Source organism: Pteropus alecto, unplaced genomic scaffold (genome assembly GCF_000325575.1).
Source record: "Pteropus alecto unplaced genomic scaffold, ASM32557v1 scaffold398, whole genome shotgun sequence".
In the NCBI taxonomy this organism is placed as follows: Eukaryota; Metazoa; Chordata; class Mammalia; order Chiroptera; family Pteropodidae; genus Pteropus; species Pteropus alecto.
Genome location: NW_006442497.1, coordinates 1,967,720 through 1,989,925, shown reverse-complemented (window position 1 = coordinate 1,989,925; position 22,206 = coordinate 1,967,720).

The following is a 22,206-nucleotide window of genomic DNA, read 5'->3' as shown; positions in this document are numbered from 1 at the left end:
CCATTCTCCATTTTACTCTCCAGATGGGTAGGCTCCTTGCCTCTGACAACTTGCTTTGCTTTTTCCTTTATGAAAAAATAATCAAAGCCAAAATGTGGCGGGTGGAGTTTCTGAAAATCAGTATAAAGGAAGCAAAGGAAAGGAGCCAGCTGAGATGGAGATAATGTTCAGTGCCTCTGACTGAGGTGGGCCTTGTCAAAACAAATCTTTAAAGTGCAGAACCTGGAAGCTAGTACCAGAGGGAACAGAAATCTCTGAGATAGACACTCCTCCTGGGGTGAGCTGCTAATGGTGCTGAGACATGCACCTTGGCTCCTACTCCTCCTGGCTTTTCCCAGAGCAGCCTGGCTGTTGAGGCAAAGGGTCCTGGGGCCTCAGGTCCCTAATCATCTTTCCCCAGGAACCCAGAACCAGGGCTCTGGGGAGAAAAGGTGCACAGCCTACAAGGCCCCCTTGAAGCAGGTAGCTCAGGGGACTTGCATTCTCAAAGCTTCCGAAAAGTTTTTCTGGGTCCAAGCCAGAATGTGTCAGTTCATTCAGTTGTGTCTGTTACCTGCTCACCTCTTTGACTCTCCCTTAAAACACTCCTATCTGACATAAATCTCTTGATGGGTCTTGCTGCCATGACTGCACTCCTCCTGGCCCTTCCTGTTTGCAGCCCCCAGGACATAGTCCTAAGTGACATCGTACATGAGATGATGTCACTCTTATGGCTGGATGTTCCAACATTGAGCTAAAGCCCTCAAAAGTTCCTCATCATCAACAAAGCAAAGGCAACATCATTTAAGGTCCCTGGCCATTTGGCCCTGCCCCAACTCCCACCTGTAGACTATATCTCAGCTGTGGTTTCTTTACTTTTATTTCTGTTTTATCTTATTATTTTTATCTTATAGAGGTAAAAATTGCATAACATAAAATTAACTAATAACCATTTTAAAATATACAATTCAGTGGCATTTAGCATATTTACAATGTGATGCAACCATCACCAATATCTGCTTCCAAGACATTTTCATTGCCCCACAAGGAAACCCCATACCTGCTAGTAGTCATCCTCCATTCCTCCCTCTCCTCAGCCCCTGGCAAATACTAATATGTTTTGTGTCTCTATTGATTTACCTATTTCAGATATTTCATATAGATGGAATCATACAATATGTGACTTTTTATGTTTGGCTTATTTCAAGTAACATAATGTTTTTGAGGTTGATTCATGTTGCAGCATGTATCAACACTTCTCTGTGGCTGTATAATATTCCACTCTATGTGCATACCACACTTCGTTTATTATTTCATCCATTGATAGACACTTGTGTCCATCTTTTGGCTGTTGCGAGGAGTGTTGCTATGAACATCTATGTATAAGGATTTGTTGGAGTCCCCATTTCCAGTTCTTTTGAGTATAATACCTAGGAGTGAAATTGCTGGGTCATATGGTAGTTCTATGTTTTAAAAAAACACCTAGGTCGTGGTTTCTTCACGTTCTTTGGATCCACTGTGTCCTTTTACTTCTCTGTGCCTTTGTGCATGCTGTTTCTCCTGCATATTATGTTTGTCTTCTCTTTTTCATCTGAAAAACTGGGTGTCCTTTGTATGCAGGTTCTGAGAAGCTGTCGCTTGGCTGTTGGGGGCCGGGAGTGCCCCGAAATTGCCTCTTTTGGCCCCTGGGGAGCACTAACATTTGTTTTCCTTCCTCTCAGTATGCAGTGGCTGGCTACCGGCTCCGTGTTGGCCTTGTCATGCTTCATTAGGATTGCTTTTGTTGCTACGTGCTGAGGTTTTCCCTGTTGCTAGGTTCTCTTTTGTTTCATATATATCTCACAATTTTTTTTCCCTGGCAAATAATCAGCACCCAATTAATTCTGAATTTCTCATTGTTTGCTCCAGCTGTCGAGCTCCTTGCATGAGCAAAGAGCGATTGTTCAATGTTTCCCCCATAATGAACTGTGAGAGTCTTCTGGGTCACTCCTGGTTTTGAGGAGAAGAGCGAGTGAGAGAGACAGAGACAGACAGGCACAGAGACACATGGAGAGATTGAGAGATAGAGACAAAGGGAAAAAGAAAGAGGGGAACAGAGAGACACAGAGGAAGGAAAAGAAATACAGAGAAAGAGGCAGAGGCACAAGCATAGGGATAAAAGGATTTGGAAGCAGACACGTGCATCAAAGTCATAGTCACAGATGGACATACAGAGATGCAAAGAGGGAAACACACTTGCAAAGACACACACACACACACACACACACACACACACACACACACACACACACACACAGAGAGAGAGAGAGAGAGAAAGAGAGAGAGAGAGAAGTGAGAGGTCACCCAATACACACAGACTGAGAGAAAACACACCAAGATACACAGAAACACAGAAAGAGAGAGAAGGAGAGACACACAGAGACAGTGATAGAGAGAAAGAAAGACAGAAAGAAGCACACAATGAATCATTCTGTGTAGCCTCTCGAGTCTGTGTAGCATAACAATGACAAGAACTGACATTATTGAGCATCTACCACCTGCCTCATGCAATAACAGGAGCTGCTCAGGCATCACCTTCCTTAATACTCACAACCTCCTTGGGATTTCCCCATTCTCCAGGCAAGGAAACTGAAGCTCAGAACTCTTAGAAAACATGTGCATGGCCACACTGCTGGAAAAAGGCAAGATAAAATTTGGAACTGAGGTTTCTCTGCCTCCAAAGCCCAAGTTCTTAACACTTATACTCTAGTGCTCCCCAGGAGATCTACACTTGGATATCAGCTCTGCTACTTAATAGCTATGCAGCCACAGGCAAGCTCCCTTATTTCTCTAGGCCAGCAATGTGGCTGGCTGGATTCCAGGGTCCTGCCTGTGCTCACTCCCTGTGCTCACCCGCTCTCTGAGTCCCAACCCAGGCTCTCCCAGATGGCGTTACTCAGATTCTGCTTCTGAGAATTTCCATGTCTTCTCCTTCTCTATGGGCCAGCCCCTCCATATTATTTGGAAACCCATTGGCACCCTCTCCCTTATTCTCTCTGCAAGACTTTTATTGTTATGTGGTTTGTTCCTGGGAACCAGTAGTGTGTTGGCCTTGGGAAGAAGAGGGCAGGCAATTTAGAGCCAAGATGCATAGGGAGGCTGAGGCAGCTCCAGATTAGGTTAAGATACACAAACACAGGCATCCTGGAGCCCATGTCAGGTAGGACACCTTGTCTGCTTCTAGGGCACCATGGGTGTCAAAGAGGAGGGACGAACTCCTTCCTGCTTCTGTATCTTGGGTCGAGGTAGGTGTGACTTTGTTTCCACAATCCAGAAATGAATATTTGGTATATCACTAACATACAATATATTTTACTTATTTATCCAATTTGTCTGTCTCCCTCTCTGGAATATAACTCCATGAGGGCATAGATTTTTGCTATTTTTCTTTTTTAACTACTGAATCATCAGGGTCTGGTATGTCATAACTATTTCATAAATGTATGTTGAATGAATGCAAGCTAGAATGATTCTCAGACTCTCCTCTGGCTGAGGCTGGGTGGGGGAGGCTGTGGAAGCTGGGGGGTCCTCACAATCTCTTTCAAGAAAAACACTACAGAAGCTGCGGTAAGCTTTTGAGCCATAACATCCGACTTCTATTTTAGAAAGCTGGCCCTGGGGGCTGCGTGGAAGGCAGACTGGGGGGCGGAGCTTTGAGGAGAGCAGGGTGTTATCTGACACCCTGAGGCTTCAAGGCCTGCAAAAGTGCCATCAAAATGGGAAAATGCAGCTAACTTCAACAAAATTGTCAAGTTCACTAACTTTTTTATTTTTATTTTTTAGTTAAAATCTTGCTTGCTTGACTGGTTTTTTCCAAACTCCCAGAGCTCCCGGGAAAGTCAGTCAATATGGCATTATTGTCATTTGGGGAACAGTAGAGCTTTGAAAAATGCCTTTTGCATTCTGGATTTATGGAAACTGTTTGAACTGTGTGAGCCTTGAAGAGCACTTCGAAACAGTGTTTTGATTTTCTCAATAGTTTCCTGAGGATTATTAGAAATGAGAATTCAAGAGCCGGGATGGATTTTTCCCATAGGCTGCATGCTTGTCAAGAAGCATGATTTATCTGGGCATACTTCAATAAGGACTCATGGAGCAGGCAAAGGTGTCCATTCAGCAGTCTGAGGCAGCTCTTTCCTAAAGCTATGCGTCCACCCAGACTCAAACGCCAAAAAATCTGAGTGAGAGCTTGTTTCAAGGTGGGACACGCTGCAGTTTAGCTTGCCACTGGGTGGGTCATAGGTCTTTCACACCTGGGGTTGAGCCACTTCCACCCCCACCTTACACCTCCTACCATTGCACAGAGCCAGATCAGACAAGGTGAACTTCAAGCATCCACTAATCTTGTAATGTTTGAGGATTTAGGGTTCAATGGCCAACTCATTATTTGAGTTCAGACCTTTCTAGTCAGTGCCCCAGATGGCTTTGGGAACTTGGAAGTGTGTGCAGTTGGCCAACGTCAGGGTCTGGGATTGTATAGGTCAGAGTGGAATGAGAGGGAGTGGAAAGAGAACCGCTTGCTGGTGCCTTTTATTTCTTCTCCAAGGAAGGCTGGGAAAAGTATCTCCAAGGGTATGATGGAATCTATGACTTTGCTGGCAGATGCTAATGAGAAAGTAGTGGGTGCCTGAGGCCCTGCCTGGGTCTTGGACATTGCCATCTCTAGGAAGCTGACTTGGCATTTCATTTGCATCAGGAAATGAAAACTGTCTTCTCAGTAGACTTTCCAGCAGGTCCACACACATGCTGAAAGTTCACACTCTGAGATCTGTGCACACTGTGCCTTCCCCCTCAAATGCACGTGGCCCAAACCTACTTTCATTTTAAGATCCAGTTCAGGGGATCTTTGCTTTCCAGCAACAGAATTTGTGGCTGTGCCCACCTTCTGTACAGCCTATATCACACTGTAATTTTGCATGTGTCTGCCTTCCCAAGAAGACTTGAGGGTGTGGGAAAGGTCTCATTCATTCTTGTAGCTTCAGAGCCAGAACAGGCTGGGTGAGTAGTGAGTGGTGGTTGAATTATATTGACCCATCTGGACTTGGAGTCCTGCAGACCTGAGTTTGAATCTTTCCTCTATTGTTTTTACTTCTGTGCCTTTGGATAAGTCACCTGGAAAACCCTCTGGCATGTTTCCTTACTTCTGTACTGATCTGGTGAAGGCTGAGAAGATGACATGTTGGAATGGGCTCTTTAAGTTGGAAAACACCACATAGATAATACTTAATACTATATGCCAGATACAACTCTAACCACTTTCCATATACTAACTCTTTAAATTCTCACAACCCTATGAGCTGGTTACTACTGTTAGCATCCTCCCATCATACAGACATGGAAAGTGAGGCTCAGATATGAAGTCCCTTGCCTAAGATCACACAGCTAGAAAAAGTCACTCCCGAGATCTGAACCTAGATAAGGTGGCTCTAAAGTCTATGTACTATTTATTGAGTACCAACTATGTGCCAAGCACTTTATTTCAGTGACTCATCATGGAAACCCAATCAGGTTTTATTTCTCTCATTTGAGAGATGAAGAAACTCAGACTCAGAGAGGTAAAGTAACCTTTTTAAGGTCACACAGCTTGTAAGTGGCAGAGCTGGGATTCAGCTGACATGATTTTCCTATTGCTCTCCCCTTTCCCACTCTTTTAATTTTACTGCAGGGGAAGCAGAAGCCCAGAGAACAGAAATGTCTTCACAAAGCCATGTGACAAATGAGTGGTGGAGCCCTGGATGTAAACCCAGCTTTAGTTAACTATTGCTTTGTAACAAACATCTCTTGCCAAACCAGTGACTTGAAACTACCATGAATTTTTATTTCTCATGATTTGGTGAATTGATTGGCTAGCCCTCCTGCTGATTTTGCTGGGCTCACACATGTAGCTGTGTTCATTGGAAGGTTGGTGGTGTTGGGGGGGTCCAAGCTGGTCTCGCTCACAGTCAGGCAGTTGGTTCTGGCCAGGGCTCCTTGGTTCCCCTCCATGTGACCTCTTATGCTCTCATAGGCAAGATCGGCTCCCTTACATGGCAGTCTCAGGGCAGAAATGGGGTGAGAGCAGAAACTTCAAGGACTCTTAAGGTCTGGCCCAGAACTGGCACAGGCATCCCTTGCACTGACTTCTATTGGTCAAAGCAAGTCTCAGGCCAGCCTAGATTCAGGGGGCAGGAAACGTAGACACTGATTCTTGAAGGGGGATGGCAAAGTCACATTGTGAAAGAGCGGAGAGGTTGGGCCAGCCTTAGAAACAACCTTCCTGGTGCTCTCTGACGCACGCCCAGCCCGGTGCCCTCTTTCCTCCCTATGCAGTTAGAGTTCTCCTTTCCTCTTCAACCCATGTCTATTGCTAGGTCATTGGGCTAGATGATCTGGTTTCATGTGGCATGGGTTTTTTTTTCTTGAAAAACGAGTGCAGGGCTTAGAAAAACCTCAGCCTCCTGCAACTTGTCTTTCCCTTCCCAACCCACTTGGTCTTGGGTGTTTCTGTGGATTTGGGCCGCATTGGTGTCTGCCCTCTGCACAGCTGGCCTGGGAAGGCATTTACAGCTCTGATATCACACTCTGGGATGACCCAGCTTCACCCCATGGGCCTTTAACCCTGACCCCACACAAAGGGTGCTTTCTCAGCAAGTGAGGTACCTGGCAATACTCCAAGGGCCCAAAATGACAGAATGTTCCCAGCTAAGTGGGAAAAACTGCATCTGGAAGCACCAGAAATGGGGTAGAATGTCCAGGGTAATAAAGAAAAATGTGCAAATCTTGGTTTACTTTTATTTTTAAGGTTGAGAGAAGCTTGAGCCCAGGGGGATGGCCAGTGGCAGAGTGTACACCTTGGACTGAGTTCAAATCAGCACAACTTTACTAAGTGCTTACCTCAGGCCACGTAGATCACCCACATACAGGAGCAAAGGTGTGTACCAAACGAGAAAGACTGTGTTTTAGGAAGTGTTTTTGCCACATGAGGGGGGCTGCTGTTTTGGCATGGAAGGTGAGGAGAGAAGACATGCAAACCATTAACCATGATGCACAACAAAATGGAGGAAACAATTCTGGTTCTAGGCCGAAAAGAACTGGAACCATGGTCTCTAAGAGACATTTACACGGCCATTTTCATATCAGCATTATTTATAATAGTCCAAAAGTGGAAGAAACCCAAGGATAAATGGACAAACCAACTATGGTATATACATACATATACACAATGGAATATTATTTAGCCCTAAAAAGGGAAATTCTGAGACATGCTACAAAACGAGTGAACCTTGAGGACATTATGCTAAGTGAAATCAACCAGTTACAAAAAAGACAAATACTGTAGGATTCCACTTATATGAGGTACATAGAATAGTCAAATTCATAGAAACGGACAGTAGAGTGGTGGTTTTCAGGGGTTAGGGGTGGGGTATGGTGAGTTTGTGTTTAATGGAGAAAGAGTTTCAGCTTAGGAAGAAGAAAATAGTTTTGGAGATGGATGGTGGCGATGGTTGCATAACAATGTGAATGCACCTAATGATACTGAGCTGTACACTTAAAAATGCTTAAGATAGTATATTTTATGTTATGTGTATTTTACACACAAAAACCCAGGTGGGAGACCCCGGACAGAGGTGGGGCTCGGCATGCACAAAGCAGGTAAGAAAAGGCAAGTTCACCATTAGGAGTGTGAACGCTGAGGTGCTGTGGGCAATTTAAAAAATTGCTAAAATTAAAATAATTTTTTTTTTCTCAGAAGAAAGAAAAAGCAAGAACCACAGACATTTCCTTCCCCAACTTTGGCTATATGGCATTAAGTTGTGAACAGTATATACACACTTTTTTTTAAAATACCTAAAATCAACTGAAATCATGATGCATCTGCACAGCTGCAAGGAATTCAGTATATTGAAGAAAAGACAGCAAAGTGAGGGCTAGAAAGAGAAGACGGAGAGGTGACTGGTTGGAAAAGTAGCCGAGGTTCAGATCACGATGGGGCTTTTAAGCCTTGTTAAGTATTTTATGTTTGTAATAAGTACACCAATGTATTTAAACCATTGGAAAAAAGCTATCCTCTCAATGGACAGCCTAACTCTTTTTAAAAAAATTTGTTTATTTTAATTAGTTTCAGGTATACAGTACATTGGTTAGACATGTAAATAGTTCATAAAATGATCCCCTCAATTGCTCCTTCTCTCCCCTGACCCTCCACCTAGCCAATGTATTAGTGTTAACTGCATTCCCTATGCTGTGCTCCCCATCCCTGTGACCATCCATCAGCTAATAATTTGTACTTCTTTAACCCTTTACCCCATTCTCCCAGCCCTCCAACCCTCCTCCCCTCTGTCCGTCACCAAATTGTCCACTATATTTGTGAATCTGTTTTTGATTAGCTTGTTCTTTTTATTCCTTAGATTCCGTATACAAGTGAAATCATACAGTGTTTATCTTTCTCTGTTTGACTTAAATACCTTCTAGTTCCATCGAAGCAATATCTTTTTCCATCCCCTTCCTTTTTGTCTGTGTGTGTTTTTCAATATGAAGTGAGTCTCTTGTAGGCAGCATGCAGGGGTCTTGTTTTCTTATCCATTCATTCACTCTTTTAGTTGGAGCACTTGATTCTTTTCCGTTTGAAGTACTTATTGATAGGAATGTAGTTGTTACCATTCTTTATTTTTGTTTTTGATATGTGTTTTTTCTTCTTAAAGAAGTCCCTCCAACATTTCCTGTAATACTAGCTTGGTAGTGGTAAATTCCTTTAGGTTATTTTTATCTGGGAAACTCTTTATTGTCCTTCAACTCTAAATGATAGCTATGCTGGATAAATTATTACTGGTTATAGATCCTGAGTCTTCATCTTGTCGAATATTTTTGCCAAACCCTTCTGTCCTGCATAGTTTCTTTTGAGAAATCATCTGCCAGTCTTATGGGTGTTCCCTTACAAGTAACTATCTGGTTTTTTTCTTGCTGCTTTTAATATTCTTTCTTTGTATTTAACCTTTGGCATTTTAATTATGATGTGTCTTGGTGTGGGCCTCTTTGGATTCATTTTTCTTGGGATTCTCTCAGCTTCCTGGGGTTGTATGTCTATTTCCTTCACCAGGTGAGGGAAGTTTTCCATCATTATTTCTTCAAATAGCTGTTCAACATCTTGTCTTTCTTCTGGTACGCTGACGACACAGATATTTTTATGTTTAATAGTGTCCCAGAGGCTCCTTAAATTTTTTTTATAGTCTTGGCTTCTTTTTTCTTGCCATTCTGATTGATTGCCCTGGCCTTTCCCATCCTCTAGATAGGTCGTTTGATCCTCTTCTTTATTCACTTTGTTCATTCCTTTATTTTTTTCCATTTAATATACTTCTCATCTCAGATAATGTGTTCTTCATTTCAGACTGGTTCTCTCTTATAATTTCCATTTCCATTTTTATGTTTTTATCTCTTTGTTGAAGTTCTCACTGAATTTATCTACACTTTCCGTAAGTTCATTGAGCATCTTAATAACCAGTGTTTTGAACTCTGCATCTGTTAGATTGCTTGACTCCATTATTCCTGGATTCCTTTTCTTTACTCTCATATGGTTTCTGCTTCTTTGTCTTCACTTTTTGGCTGCCTTTCCATGACCGTTTCTATGTACTAAGCAAAACTCCTAAAGTCTCCTGGTCTTATTAGTGTGGATTTGTGAAGTGGGTGTCCAGTGGCACAGTCCCAAGAGGGGTTCAGCTGCAGGCCAAATTTAGCCTCAGTCTCTGCCCCTCTGGGGCCACCTGTTAAGATTCAGCAAGTAATCCACAGATGCTGTGCTTGTAGTTGCCTCAAAAGGCCACACCAGAAACTGAGGCCAGCTGCCTCCAGTGTGAGTCTAGGTGCTGCTCAGCAAGGAGCACCTGATTCACTGAAGATATACCTGGATGTGGCTTGGGTGAGGCCACGAGTTGGGAGACACAGGATTTCAGGGAATATTCTGGGCTGAGTGAACTTTCTTATTCAGTTTGATGACATCTAGGCTATGGCGGCACTGTGTTTGTGCACTAGGAGCGGGGAGGGCTCAACAAAGAACAATGGATTCCACCGGCACTTCTCTACGGAGCTAGCTTTGCCTCGGCCCTCACTCTGACAATGTCTCCCTGTAAGTCCCTGGTGCCCCCTGTGCACAGCCGAATTGGCACTGGTGCTCAGAGCAAGCAGGTCCGTCACCATGAAAGTCTGCTTGCGGACATGGCCACTTTAAGAGGTGTCTGCCGCTGCCGCTGCCTCCGTCTTAGCTGCTCGAGACCGGGCAACCCCACGTCCTCGCCCCACATCCTACCTTCTGCCGTTGCAGGGTGCTTTCATGGATTTCTCCCTAGTTGTATGGCTTGTTCATCTAGATCCCAGGTGATTTTTATTTGCTGTTTGCTCCTTGTTTCCATCACAGCTTTGATTTGGTTGCCGGGGGGGTTGACCGGGGCTTTTTTCTTTTTTCTTTTTTTTTCCTTCCTTTTTTTTTTTTAATCAGAGAGTTTGGGAAACAATTTTGAATCCATGATAATGTGTTAACAACTTTAATATTCTATGTTTCTCTAAGCCATAGGGACATGGAGGGGAGTCAATATTAATGGTTATTAATGGCTATTAAGAGCACAGTTTCTAGAATCAGAGATATAAAAGTTGGTATTCTAGCTCAATTGTTTGCATAATGTATGACTTCGGGAAAATTGCTTAGTCTCTAAGAATCTCTATTAGCCCATCTGTAAAATGGGGACAATAATACCTCTTAGAGCTTTTTAAAGGATATATTAATTTTCCATACTGCATGACAAGTGATCATAAACTTAGAGGCTTATAACAAAACATTTATCATAGCTTCTGTGAATCAAGAATTTGGGTATAGCTTGGTTGGGTCCTCTGCTTAGGATCTTTCAGATTGCAATCAAGGTATCAGCCAGGACTGGGTTCTCATCAGAGGCTTGCCTGGAGCAGGATCTGTTTCCAAACTCTCTTAAGTTGTTGGCAGAATTAATTTCCTCGTAGCTGTAGGATTTATGGCAGCTCACTTCTTCAAAGCCAAAAATGGGGAGGAAGGAGGAGGAAAGAGACTCCAGCGAAAGAAATGTTATAATCTTATGTAATAACGTATGAATTATTGCAAACATCACATCCCCTTTGCTGTATAATGGATAGAAGCAAGTCCCAGATCCTGCCCACACTCAAGGGGAGGAGCTTACACAAAGGCATGACTACCAGGAGGGGGGTGGTCATGGTGGGAAGCGCCCTAAAATCTGTACACCTTAATTATCTGGTAGAATCATGTACATGAAAGAGTTTAGCCTGGTGCCCAGCATACAGAGAACTTACTCAACTCTATTAACTGTTATCATTAGCATATGATTTGAGGACAATGTGATAGACCATTTCTGTGGTTTGGGTAACAAAAATATACTGGATGTACTATAAACACTTTTAGGAAAAAAATAGACATGTAAGTATGTTTTCAGTGAATCAAGCAATAAAAGCCAACCTCCACCTTCTCCCCTGTGGGGATTCTTGCCCATAGGATGTGTCTCTCTCTGAGGTGTGCCACATTGAGATACTCTTTAATTGGGCATCTTCAAATGTTTCATTGTCCTAATCGGAATATTGGGTAGCTAGGAGGTCAGTATTTAGGATCTCTTTGCCTTCATCAGTGTGGCTTATAACCTACAGTGATGGCCATGTTTTGCTGTTTCTTTATCCGGAAGTTTTCATTTAAGATTAAAAAAAAAAAAATCCTTAGTAATGAAGGGAGTTTATGAAGAACAATGCCCAAACCCTAGGAAGGGGTAAATATTTTCTAGCTGTTTTGTGAAGAGCATTGCACATTCTGCATCCTACTACCCTGCTTTGTTCTTCATCTGCCAGCTCAGACCCCCAAAATGTTAGTGGACAATTGAAACCTTCACTTTATTTCAAAAAGCATTAAAAAATTATGCATAAATTGAGAGGTGGGTGAATAAGCAAATCATTGAAGCCTAAGAGTGTGAATTATCTGGTTAGAATTAAGGAGGTTTAGGGAAGATGATGGAGAGAAAGAGAAAGAGGACCAGTATCTATCAAACATCTACTATGTGCTGAAACCCTGATAGGCACTTTTCATATATTCGTCATTTAATTCCCACAGCTATCTTGTGAGTTAGGAAATACTAGTCTCGTAAAACTGTTGAAACCCAGGCCCAAAGTCAAAACTGTTAATTAGTTGGGGAATAAGGATCTGGAATTAGTCTAGATGACTCTAAGGTCAGCATTCTGCTCATTCCATCTATTCATGCTGCTTCTGCTGTGGACTTAACCCATGAGCCACAGTCAGCCACCAAAGTCTCCTGAGAAGGGGTGACATGGTCAGAAATGAGTTTTCAGAAGAAGTTTCTGGCCTTAGGGCAGCTTATAGATGGCTGATAGATGGGAATGGGAGTGTCCAGAGAGAGAGACTAGTTCTGAGATTGTTCTGTTGGCTCAGTAAAAAAAAAAACGATGCCTGAACCAGGGCAGAGGCAACTAGGAAAGGGAGGGGAGAGTGTATTAATCACACATATATATAAACTATGTATTTTAGCTGTTAAGAACCACACTCAGAGAGAGAAATTACCATTGCCATTTTATAGATAAGGGCGTCGAAGTAACTTGGCCAAAGCCAGGATCTGATCCTGGTTTATTCTGACTCCAGAGCTCCTTGCAGTTTCCTTTCCATCTCTTCTCACACTGTGCTAGTTCTTGTGTGGTGGGTGACAGTTTGCTTCTGGGTGTGAGGATAAGGGAAAGGGGGATGAGCTTTTAAGGTTGAAGCCCTGGTAGTAGAGGCCTTCCTCTGAGAGAGACAAGTCAGGATGGAGCAGGTTTGGAACGCGCAGAGGGGTCCTAGTGGCAGCACTAAGTCAGTGGTGGACTTTGGGTCCTGGAGCTTGGAGATTTTGTGTGTGGGTGTGAGTGTGAGAGTCTCTGGAATAAACCTGATCTCTGAAACAAAAGGAGTGAAGAGATGAGGAAGGGAAGGAGAGATTAGAGAGAGGGGAGGAAGAGAAAAGAGCCGAGGAGAGAAGAGGTGAAGAGAGATGCTACGAGGCCCTCACGGAGGCCAGTGCCCATGGGTCAAAGGGAGGAGGGAGATATGTGAAGGAGACGGAGGGTGGAGGCGAGTGAGGTGCAGGTGTGTAAGATGGAGGAGAGGCAGGGAGAAGGCAAACAGGGAAGTCAGGCCAGGAAATGGAGAGAGAAGGTGATTGCAGTCAAAGTTGTAGAGAGTAAAGGAGGATGAGGTAGAGTGGATTTCTCCCGATCGACTGTGGGTGGCTGGCAGGGTGGGTCACCTTGGAGAACTGGTGAGGAAGATGGGCTGTGGCACTGTGCAGATGCCTGGGGTGGAGACTGCACTGGAGCTTCTTCAAAAGGTCTTCCATGAGGACTCAAACAAGGACTATACAGACGTCTTTGTGTGCAAGTTATTTTTGCTGTTAACCCACGTGGTCGCGCCTGGTAATTATAGGGTAAAAGAAATTAAGAAAGACATAATTTCTCCCCATCAAAGCTTGACTGTTTTACATCTCCACCTCACACTGGCAGCCAGGCTTTCTGCCTTCACAGGTGCCACTTTGATTTCAGTCACGTAGGAAAGGAATTTGAAACACTTTCAAAGTGATTAGAGCGAGGATGCTATTGCAAATTTGGGCTAAATGCAATAATTACGTTAACTGTTTATGGTCAGGGGGCTTTCTGGAAGAAGTCCCTGTGTGAGCGGGGCAATGGGGCTGGGGCTAGTCAGGGCAGTGATGGCAGAGGTGGCGATGGCATTGCAGGTGCGGATGGGAGTGGGCCCAGCTAATCATAATAATAGTCATTATTATTATTACAGCTACTGTTTACCGAGCATTTACTACTTACCCAGTGTTCTCTTTAACCGTCACTAAAGCCTCATCTCATGGGAGCTGTGATTCTCATAGTAAGGAAACTGAGGTCCAGAGAAATTCAGTTTCATTCAAGATACACACCTGGGAAGTGGCAGAGTTGGATGTGTAGTCAGTCCTGTCCCATTATATAAACCACCCAACTGTCCTATATGGCATCCCAAGATGTCCCTTTTTCATGTTTAGCAAAATAGACCTGGAAGGAGCAGGTGGGACCCTGGCTTCTTATTTCTCCAATGTTCTTGTACATGAGGAAATTTGAGCAGCTCACTCCCTCCATGGGGGCAGAGGGTGCAGCTCCAAAGGCTCAGGGAGAGAGATAGAGGCTGAAAGTGCCATCCACAGGAAAGATGGAGAAAATTCACGGAATGAAGGGTCAGGTGACAGGGTCCATGAGGAGGTCCAGGAGGGCTGATGTGATGTGGCTCCATCTTCCTCTCTGGTGGGATCCTGCCATGAGCATGGTGATGGCTTCTCCACCCTAAGCAATGCTGAGCTCTGGCTGCGGGTCACAGGAGCCTTTCTGCTACACCATGTCCTTGCCATATTGGGATCAAATCCACACATCTGTCTCCTTCGTTGACATGTCCAAGCACCACAATTTTCTGAGATGAGTAGGAGTCTTGGGTGCCTTCAAAAGTAACTTCAGTTTTCCTTCTAAACCTGCTTGGTGGGATGGTTTTCCCTTCTCCTAAGGAGATCCACATTTCTTTGCTCACATTTGGATCCTAAAAAGTCCTCTGCTCATCTGTGCCCCCAACACAGTCTCTGTTCAGGAATTAGGATGTCCAGTCTGGGGTAACACCCAAAGCTCCTCAATGTATTTAAAGATCTCAGTCAGGAAAAGGATTTGGGAGAGATTTTTTTTTTTTTACTCTCCGTATTAGTTTCCAATTTCTGCTGTAACAAATCATCACCAACATAATGGCCTAACTCAACATAACTTCATTATCTTACAGTTCAGAAGTCTAAAATGGGTTGGCAGGACTGCATTCCTAGTGGAGGCTCTAGGGAAGAATTTGTTTCCTTGCCTTCTCTAGTTTCTAGAGACTGTCCACATTCCTTGGCTGGTGTCCCACATCACTCTGAACTTTGCTTCCATTGTCACATCTCTTTCTCTCTGGTGCATGCTTTCCTGGCAGTGAATTCCTTACTTTTAGCATCTTTCACAATGTAAATACACGAAGACTTTTCCAAATATTTCTCTTAACAGTTCTTTTCTCAATTTCTCTCATTTTACTATGAGCAGTGAGAAGAAACCAGGCTGCACCTTCAACACTATGGTTGGAAAGCTCAACTACGCATGCAAGTTCATCATTTAAAGTTCTGCTTTAAAGTCACACAACTGTAGGACACAAGTCAGTGATGCCGTCTGCCACTATATAGTAAATATACCCTTTCCTCCAGTTTCCAATAATATGTTCCTCCTTTCCTCCTGAGCCTTCACTAGAAGCATCTTTAACATTCATATTCCTGCCAACAGTCTGCTCATGATGATTTAAGGGTTCTCTGAGATGATAAAGATTTTCTCACCCTGCTCCTCACTTCCTCCTAGACCCATATTTCTACTCATGGTCAGTTCAAGACAATCTTGGCTTTTTCTACCATGCCCTTCAATATTCTTCTATCCTCTGCCCACCGTCCAGTTCCAAAGCCACTTCAATATTTTGGGGTATTTGTTACGGAAGCATCCCACTTTCAGGCACCAAAATCTGTTTCAGACAGAGTTCAAGCAGAGAGACAGAACCAGTAGTAGTTATATAGTTATATATTAAGAGGTTTATTGGCTTCCGTAATAGTAGGGCTAGGTAGGCAAGGCTGGAATCCGTAGGGCAGGTGATCAGGAGGGCAGGGGGTAACTTGCTGGCATGAACTCTCTGCTCTCTGCGCATGGAATTCCTTCTTTAGGGAAGTGTCAGCACTGATCTTAAGGCATTTAGCTGATGGAATCAGGCCCATTCAGATTATCAAGGACCATATCCCTTAAAGTCAATTGATTATGGACTTTAATCATGGCTACAAAATACCTTCACAGCAATGTCTCAATTAGTATCTGATTGAAAAACCGGGGATTATCAATTTAGCTAGGCTAGCTAAGTTGATGCCTAAACCTGACAGTCATACTCCCATTCTACCCTCTTCTCACTAGCTAATGAAGCTCTTGAGCAGGGCCAGGAGGTATGGACTGGGGCCAGATAAGAGGTCAGAGGGTGGGAATGGTTTTTATGATGGTGGCAGTGGGGGTGATGTCTAGCAATTATGTCCACTGGTGTTGGCTGCTTTTTACAGCTGGCGCTTTCTCACCTGGGTGCTTTCGAGTGTTTTTAGATCCCTGATACCATCAAACTTTGCTGGGTAATGCTCCATAACAAATGGCTCAAAACTCAGAGGCTTAAAAACCAGGGTTTATTCTCACAGTCGTGGGTCTGCAGGTCGACTGTGATTGTTAACACAGACTGTGCTTAGTTGGTTAGTCAGCTTTAGGCCATGAGTCTGGTTCATGGCTCCTCCATAGTCATTCTGGGGCCCAAGCCCAGCTTCAGTGGCCACCTGGGCATGTTCTCCCAATGGTGGAAGGCAGGAGGGCAAGTCTAACTGAGCAAGCACACTTGTGGTTCCTACTTCAGTAACACACCTTTGGCCATAGCAAGTCACTGGCCTAGCTCAAAGTTGAGCGGTTTAACAGTTGGCTCTGTTCACTATGAAGCCAGAGACAGAGAGTGACTGTACCACTCTATTATAAAGGAGAGAATAACTGAGACCTATAATTCAGTATATCTCCCTAGTCTCAATTCTGGGGTCTCTCTTACCAGCCCCTCTCTGAGGGGCAGTTATGGTATCCCTTTGGCTTCCAATTCCTGGTAATCTTCTTTCTCACAGACTGTCTTTGGGGCCCCATTGTCCCTAGAGGGACAGCTCTCTTGGGGGAATTTCTTTCAAGACCACTCTGAGCCATCTTGCCTTAGCTCTCTACATTACTGCCACTGTCCACTTCAGTCAACCTTTTGCCCTTTAGCTTGTTCAGACCCGAGTCAGATACCAACCCACTGTGTCCTCAAGTTCCATGGGGATGTGTAGCAGGTAGTCTTGAAGGCCCTTTCACTAGCAACTCTTTCAAGAGATCCCTTGGGTCTTCATGCCTGGCAGGGGTTCCTTTTGCGCAAGAAGGATCAATTGCCAAGTTTGGGGTACGTGGTCTTTTTCTTCCAGTCACAGTCCTTTTTCTCTTTTCAGCCCCCGTGCTGCCTGCTTTTTGCTGGACACTGCATTTGTGTTCAGCGATGAGACATTTCCTGTCAGCTCCGTTGTGCTCCACTGAGCTGGGCGGTGTGTAAGCTGTTCATTAAGATTGCCTATTATTTCAGATTCCCTTCACTCAGGACAATTTATTCTCCTGCGGAAAGATCAGAATCATTGCTCCCCCAAGCCTCAAGTCCAGAGGCTTTGGCCACATGGGCACGTAGGATTAGGGTGACAGGTCCTGGCTGGTGTCTAGAGGTGTGGTTTCCACCACATCCCATAGAGGATTAGTCTGGGCAATCACAAGGGTGAGTGTGAACACTGATTACATCTGCAGGTACCAGCCAAATGAAATGAAGTGTAACTATATAATGTTAGGCAAATTTAAAGGATTGTTATTTGTACTGGGCCAGATCTCTACTTCCCAGCGTAGAAGAGTGACCTCTGAGGTCAAATCCAAATTGCCTGTTTTATGCTTCTGTGAATCCAAGTACAATACAAGAAAGCTTTCAGCTGAAGAAGCGGGTCCTGCGGCCAGCCATATGAGCCTCTTTACTGTTCCCCACCATTAAGCCCCCTCTAAGTGGCGGCCTAGTGTGGCCCAGCTGGGTAACTTGCCTCTTTCATCTGTGACAGGAGGAGAGGCTGATCATCCCTTAAGGGAGAGAAGAAGGCTCATGTGGCTTTCTACCCTGCTTCTGAGGTTGGAAAGCTCCATGGCTCAGCAGGCTCTGCTATTCTCATCAGGGGACAGTCTGCTAATGGCCTCATCTTGCCTGAACTAGCCTACTCATCCTTCAGGTCCAATGAGGAATAATCCTTGCTGAAGCCTCCTCACTGATGTGGATGTGTCTTCCTCTGGGCTGCCACAGTGTTTACTCAACTGTTTGCTGTGACACGTGCCACATGGTGTTGTAGTTACTTGTGTGTTTATCTGCTTCTTCTTCCAAGCTGTGAGCAACTCCAGGCCTGGCTCTGATGTATCTCTGGGTCTTGTAATGCATAGCAGAAGCTCAGTGAATGCTAGCTGAAGAGGATGAGATGAAAGGAGAGAAAAAAAACATCTCCTTTCCCTTCAGCATCCAAGGGGTCTAACCTGACTTCTAGGCGAGGCTGAAATGCAGCCTGGTTGCAGGGTTTTTGTGGCAATGCCAGATGGCTGGGTATTTGGCAACAGCTTTGAAGTAATTAATCAGACATTGTTCTTTGTCCAGTGGCGCTGCTCCTCAGCCCATGGCATCACATCTTCACTTGCTTGGTGGCGAAGCAGAGGTCTCACAGAATTGTCTGGTAGACGACTGCCTCAATTAGGCAACATAATCTGCTAGATGGAACATTCTGGCAGAAAAAAAATCTATCAAGTCATTCAAATGATGAGCTGACACTTTAAAAAAAATTGTTTTGATTCCCTCCAGAAGTTCATTTCATAGGGCCAACAGTGGTATGTGCAGCTGCCTGAGGAGAGCTGCATGTGAATTCACAGGAGGCAGGAGCAAAATACCCTGTGGTGCTTTGGGCATCAGTCAGAACATTGGAGTTCCAGTATTGCTTTGTGATCTTGAGCGATTCCTTTTCTACTATGGACCTCAGTTTCCCTACTGTGGAGTGGAGTGGTTACGAATATGGAATTTTAGGCCCAATTGCCTGACTTTAGATTCCAGCTTGCTGCTTCCTAGTAGTCAGACCATCAGAAAGTTACTTTTTATGAAAAATGGGGCCAATAATAACATATCATCTACTTCATAGGATTATAGAGAGGGTACACAAGTTAATATATGCAAAGTGCTTAGAACAGTGCCAGCACATAACGAGTGCTATGTAAATGTTTATTGTAGGTATCTTTTCCATCGTCATCATTGTCACCATCATCAGACTAGGTCATTAGTTCCACACGTGGGTGTCTAGACTGGGGCTGGTCTGTGAAGGAAGCGTTTACCAGCTACTCAAAGTGAGAACCAAATATCCATGTAACATGTGTGTAATGTCACCAACACTTCTATCTATGGAAGATTAGCCTTTTTTTTTTTAAATGATGCCTTCCTACTCTTTTAGTGTCAAAATGCCATTCTTAAATGAAATACTAATAATTTTAGATGTTAAAAAAAAGTCTTATCAGGCAAAACAAGAAGCTGGTGGTCACTAGAGGGTCTTAGACATTACTTAGTCCAGTGTTCTCATCCTGTGAGTGAAGAGGCTTTGATCAGAGGGCAAGTGACTTGGCCAGGGTCATGAGACAGAGTGTCAACACACTGAAGATCCAAAGGAAAGGAAGGAAGTGATTATGAAAACCAAGAGAAATTCTCAAATTATCAGTATGTCGGAAAGTGTCACTAGGAGAAATTGTAAAAGTTTAGGTCAATCCCATTGAACTTTACTGAGCACCAGTTAAGACCACATCACATTATAATAAACATTAGTCTGACTCCTGCTGCCACCTCCCTGCCCCACAACGCCAAGATTGGTTGTGTACTTATAAAGAGCCAGACATGGTGCTAAACAGTTCACGTGGATTATCTCACCCTTTTCTCAAAAGTGGAAGATATGCACCAACAGCCCCATTTTACAGAGGTAAAAATGAGACTTGGAAAAGTGCAATAACTTGCTCATGGTCACATAGTCAGAGGTGTAGCAGAGAGAAACCCAGGTTTGGCTTCAAAGTCAGGCTTTCAACCTTCATATTATGCTGCCATCAGAGGCACTTGGTGTGAGCTCCAGCTATACCCCAAATTGGTAATTAAGTATGCGTTAATGTGTGTGATTACTCCATTCATGTCTGTGCCCAGTAGCTCCCCAGGGGAACAGAGAGTGAGTGCCTTTTGCTCATTTCTTCTCTTTAGCATCTAGCACAGTGCCTTGCACAGAGTAACTGCTCATTGAATACTTATTGACTAAATGACCTACTGACTGACTGACTGAATGTGTTGAAAATCGTCTAGGGAAGCTGGTTAAACATTGGAACTCACCCCCTACTCAACCCCAAGATTCTAACACAGGAGTTTGGGAGGGACATACGAATCTGCCTTTTAAGCAACTGCCTGTTTGTTGCCCATGACCCACAAACTGCCCTCTGAGAAATCCAGTGATAAGGAAGTGGACTTTTCTGATCATCCAGAGGTGGAAAAGTTGGTACTTTATTCTGTGGGCAAGGGGAACCACTAAAGTTGCCTTAGGAGTGGAAGGGAAGCCACCCAGAGCTGGGCTTTATAAAAATTGCCTGATGGCTGTACTTGTCTCCTTGCCTAGTCATGCTTCTCCCCACTCCTGCCCACCTTTTTATTCATGTGTGTCAACAAGACTGATGCCAAACAAGGATGATTCATAACAAATCGTCAGGCTGCAGCATGGAGCGGCTGGTTCACTTCCAGCCTTTTGTTGCCTTTTTGACAGCAGGCGGGCCATTAGGGGCTCCCTGCCCTTCTGAAATGGCTTGTTAGTGCATTTAAGCCCTTTGTACGAGGCTCTCTGAGGCTCTCCTCTGCTGTAATTGGGCCTTCACTCTATTGCACTTCCTGGCCACAGAGCTTGTTAGCTGTCAGGCAAGGCTGTGAATTTGTGGAATGGCCAGCGAGGCTCATTTTTCACAGTTGATCTGCCTTGCGAGCACCCCCACGGAAGGGCTCCAACAACCCAGAAATGTACCAGATTGTGGAGAAGAGAGGAGTTAGGGTTCAACTTGGGAATGGGGTGCATGACAAAATGGAGCCCTCACCCCTGGGGTTTCTGCAGAGCTCGGTTCTGTTCCATGCACATTTGATGAATGTCTGTGTTTTAGGGCTGAGTTTGCCGCCCAGCACTCCACAAGGTTACCACAATGGAACAATAACAGCTTCTTCCAGTCCCTGTATATTTTTTAGAAGGAGGCTCATTTGAACAGTTTGTAAGCATGAGGGGAATAACCCTACTAGAAGGCGGGTGGCAGCAGTGTTGGAATTAGAACCCAGCTCATCTGCTGCCCAGTAGAGAAAGTTCACGCTTTCATGGTCCCAGCTCAGTGACAGAGGAAACACTGAGGAGCCCTGCCAGTTGGAGGTTCTACATCTCAAATTTTAGGAAAGGACTCCATGTGCTTTCCTTTCTGTCTCTTTGCTGATGTTACTGAAGTGACATCTAGGCTCTGCAAAGCTGCCTTGGACCAGGGACTTAGGTAAAAAGTGTATTTAAGAGAATGAAAAGAATCTTTGTCAAAAGAGAGTAGAAAGAAATTTGCAAGAGGAAAAGAAGACAGGAAGCTTCTGCATCCTCAGATTTGCCAGTGTCCTTGCAGACTTGAGCTAGGACAGATGCAGAGAGATTGCAGGAACAGAACAAAGAGCAATGGGCAGAGGTTGGGCACACAGTCTCAGGGGAGGGTGAGGCGAGCCAGGAGAATAGGTATTTATAATCAGACTTTGCTTGTATTTTTTTGTTGTTCTCTGTGCCCACCACTGTGAGCATCTTACAATCTAGATCCATATTCTGCCCTTCTCTGGCCTGTTCTATGCCTCAGGAAGCTGACTCCTATAGAGGACATCACCCACTGGTCCCTTGTTGACTATCTATCTGTTGGGTTTGGTCAGTGAGGCAACAATAGAAGATTGGAAAGCATGGAGAGAGTGAGAGAAGATGGAGTGTGTCTTTCCCAGACCGTCCCTGCTTTGGCCAACATTTCTGGGAGTTGCTAGATCCTTCCATGTCCTGTCTAGTGGCCCTTTTCAATGACTTCAACTCTCACTGGGTTCCAGTAACCTCTTTCCTCCCTCTGCCCCTTTAGATTCATGGGTGATAATGTCTTCCACTATTGTTAGACTTTGATGCCTTATCATTCCCAATCACAGTGCCAGAGAAATCCCTTTAGTTGGGCCTCTTCCTTTGTGTCATCTGAGATGGATTCTGTGACCACTGAGACTTAACTGATACTAAGCTCTTGTTCCCTGGGCCTTCTCATCTTGGCTATGGCTTTGTTCCTCAGATAATGAGCTGGGTCTGACTTGCTCTGACCTTGGGGGAAATTCTTGGCACAAAGAAGGGATAGCGTGGAAGCTGTGTGGAAAAAGAGAGGCTTATGGAGGAGAGCTGGTGGGAG